The 3,747-nt window shown below is 43.0% G+C and overlaps 1 protein-coding gene across 1 annotated transcript in view; it reads right to left on the bottom strand.

Moving 5' to 3' along the window:
• Positions 1-1,414, bottom strand: part of PNOC (prepronociceptin) — a 51,758-nt gene extending 50,344 nt beyond the window's left edge. Inside the window, exon 1 of the mRNA XM_069075381.1 lies at positions 1,302-1,414. The gene's annotated coding sequence lies outside the window, so the exon portion shown is untranslated. The remainder of the gene's footprint in view (positions 1-1,301) is intronic.
• Between the last annotated feature and the right edge of the window lie 2,333 nt (positions 1,415-3,747).

Raw genomic sequence — 3,747 nt, 5'->3', positions numbered from 1 at the left:
GTGTGTGCATACTGGCAGCTTTCTCTGGTTTAGGCATTCTTACCAATGAATACTGAGCAAAAGCACATCTTTTGTTAAATCTTCAGGACAATTTTATTGGTTATAATTGGACCAATTATGTATTCCCGGAATAAAGTAAACACAGATGTTTAAGTCCAGCATCAGGATATTTGAGCTCAAGGTAAAGTGTAAAGTGCTTTAAATGGTAAATTTCCCCAAATCATCCTGATACCCCTCCCTGAAAAAAATTCCCATTGGGGAATACATATATGATGTAAACTCAATAGCACATACCCATATATGAGACAAGCTTTGGGTAGAGACACTGGGGGAATATTAAGAAGGGAGGGGGAAGAAGAGACAAACAGAGAGTAAGAAGTAATGGAGAGAGGGACAAGAAGAGGGAAAAGGGTTCAGATGTCATGCTTTCTTGAAAGTAGTATTATCTTGAAGGGAGCAAATTTAGAGATAAGAGAAGGTAAAAGAAGAAAAAAAAAACACTGCAAAATGACTCAGAGAATACTAGGACAAGGTCACCCCTTCAAAGAATCCTTATGGGAAACAGGCATGCCAACAGCCGGACTCAATATTCAGACGGAGCATAACTCCCTTGCCCCATGCCTCCTCGCCCTGTGCCCCCGACGACCCCCGTCCTATAATTAACAGTTCTGGCTGGGAAACAGAGTCTTTTCCGTAAGTGAACAAAAAGTGATCCCTCAGGATTCAAAACTCAAACCCCAACATTTGCATCAAGTTAAAAGCTTGATAAAAATTCACATCAGCACAAAATCAGGGGGTGAAAGGAGAAACCACAGAAAGGACAATATAAGGAAAGACAAAGCCTAATTTAATATCATGGAAGAAATGATCCAGAAGGTAAGCCCAAACACACCCCCTTTTCCCTTGATCGTCCCTCTGCCTTGTAGCATCTCAAAGCAAGTCAGGATTTCAAGGGAAACCAAAATGGGGAAAGGAAACTTTTCCTCAGCCCGTCAGCCACCTCATTTCCCGGGAAAAAGCTGGACCATCTTCTATCCAGAACATAGCTTTCCCTTGGGATGAAAAACTCAAGCCCAAATCCAGACACTTACAATAAGACAATTGGGAATAACGGATGGGGGTGGAGAGAAAGAATATTCTCACAAGGAAAAAGCAAAGTCCCAAACCCCAGAGAGCTCAAAGCATCCAGAGAACAGAAAGATGCATGTCTAAGGAGAGAGGAGCTCCTTTCTAATGCTGAGCCGCTGGTCTGAGTGAGAAGCAGCTCGCCTCTTTGCTCAGGTTAGCATGCGGTTACCTACCTGAATGCTGTCAGTCGCTGGGTTCTCTCTGTTATGTGGCTCCGTTATGCTGTGTCTCTTTCACACTGGTATATATATATCGTGAACACACAGGCACATGCACACACACACACACAGCCCTCCCCTTTCCAGCCCACCTCAATCACACCCGCACACACACAGACACAGACACACACATGCTGACCCCCTTAGCCAACTGACAAACAGAATCTACAATCCACGGATTCCCCCCACCCCACTACCCACTTCTGTAATCAAACCTGTGACATCCCAACCTCTTAAATAGTCCATTTTCAAGCTTGCTTTACCAGAGCCCTGTTTAGTCAAGATTGCAACAGCTGCTTCTCTGCTTTATCTCTCTCTTCCAGAGGTGCTATAATAACTAAAGTTAAGCCCTGCCAAGTCAGTCTACTGGCTGGACTGAAAATCCCCCTGGTGACAATGCAGACCCTGAGCCCGTGAGTCTCCTTGAGGCTGTAAGAACAGCCTCTTTGACTGGGAGATAAAGAGCAATAGAAGCCGGTCAGGACAAAGGCAGATCTCATTTTGAATTCCTTTTTCTCCTTGTTATTGCCATTTCCGGGCACCCAGGTGGACATGTGGAAGCAAAGGGATCAAATTGGGAAGACTTCTTTGGCCCAGTGTATACTAGATCGGTATAAGCAGGGTGGTTCTATCAGCCACTGTGTCTTTCAGGAGGGATGGGAAGTCTGAGGATCACCAGCACTTCTTTATTTCATTTACACATCCTTATGAGAAACCCTACCAGGACTTCAGAGACCCAGGCCAGGCTTTTAGGTTGGAAAGAGGGGACTGGCTTAGTTAATTTTGTGCTCTACATCACCACCTGATGATAGATGGTAGGCCCCAAAGCTAATGGACGGTACCAGGGAGCCCTCCCTTACTCAGGGGACAGAAGGAAAGGGTGGGCATATCTGTAGGAGGAATCTTCGGATCTTCTCTCTGGATTACAAGAGTCCTGAAGTGTTACTCATCTTCTTTCTTTTCTGTCCTAAGAATAAACCTTTCCTGGCCACTAATAAATGTCAAGGAATGTTAGAGCTTAGAAATAATAACCCATATCAAATCCCTTATTTTACAGATGGGAAAACTGAGGAACAGTCCAAGATACCACAGCTAGTTAGTCACAGAACCAGACTAGAAGCCAGGTCATCTGACTCCTGGTCCCATGTTGCTTCCACACCACATTAGTCCCATAGCTAAATGGCTAAATGTCCTTTCAAGATTGTACTCACAATTATTCCCACAAGGCATAGCAAATGAATATTCTAGGCTTTATAACTCTTTCAGTCAAGGAGCTAATCACTTACTCAGGTGGCACATGTTAACTTGCTGCCTTTCAGGGTTGTGAGAAAGAAGCAAAGAAAACCAGTGGGTTTTGGTTTTGATCAAGGTGAGGAAGTACATTGGAAAGAGTATCGTAAGAATTGGAAACAAAGGGAGTGCTGATCAGTTGGGGAATTGCTAAATAAAATTTGATGGATATGAATGTAATGGAACACCATTATGCCTTAAGAAATGATGATACAAACAGGTTCAGGGAAATGTGGGAAGCCTTGTAGGAATCTACGCTGAGTGAAGTGAGCAGTACCAGGAAAACAATTTACACAATAATAACAGTGTACAGATGAACAACTCTGAAAAACTCAAAAACTATACCCATCCGGTGACCAATCACAATCCTTGAAGACCAGCGATGAAACATGTTACTTAACTCCTGAAAGAGAGTCAGACTCAGGATGGAGAATGACCCGTTTATTTTTGGGCATGAGCAATGCAAAAAATTGTTTCATTTGGCCATGCATATTTGTTAAACAGGATTTTCTTTTCCTTCTTCCTCTTACCTCCCACAAGTGGGGAGGGAGGTAGGAGCAATTAAGTGTCCATTAACTGAAAATAAAATGAAAGTTAAAAAAAAAGAGAAAGAGCATGGGATTTGGAGTGAGCAGACATGGGTTCATAGCCTACTTCTGTCACTTCTACCTGTCTGTGGGACCTTGAGCAAGTCATTTAATATCTTTCAGCCTCTGTTTCCTTATCTGCAAAATGAGATGGCTGGATTAGATAGCCCGTAAGATTCCTTCCAACTCTAAAGCTATGATTCTATGATGAAAGGTCATGTAAGTAGAGATCAATGGCTTCTGACTCCTGCTTAGGGACAAATTTTTCACCTTTCATTACTGAATGATAGCATAACAAAAGCCATGGGGGAACCCATTGGTTTTCACGGGGGAAACATATTTTGTTGCACATTTAGTGCCAGGGTTATTCTTTTTAGGTCATCTTTGTTTGCCCTAGTGTACTATGGGAGACCCAGCTCCATATTTGGGACATGATGTACATTTGGGCCCTGTGAAAAATGGGGAACACCTGAAGAGGAAATAAAATCTCTGGGTGACTGAGGGCAGATTTATTATTTTCCTGG

Source organism: Petaurus breviceps, unplaced genomic scaffold (genome assembly GCF_028583685.1).
Source record: "Petaurus breviceps papuanus isolate PSGF00001 unplaced genomic scaffold, PetGlider_PUasm1.0 90919, whole genome shotgun sequence".
Classification (NCBI taxonomy): Eukaryota; Metazoa; Chordata; class Mammalia; order Diprotodontia; family Petauridae; genus Petaurus; species Petaurus breviceps.
Note: the sequence above shows the minus strand (reverse complement) of the source record. Positions and strands in the feature narration are given on the sequence as shown.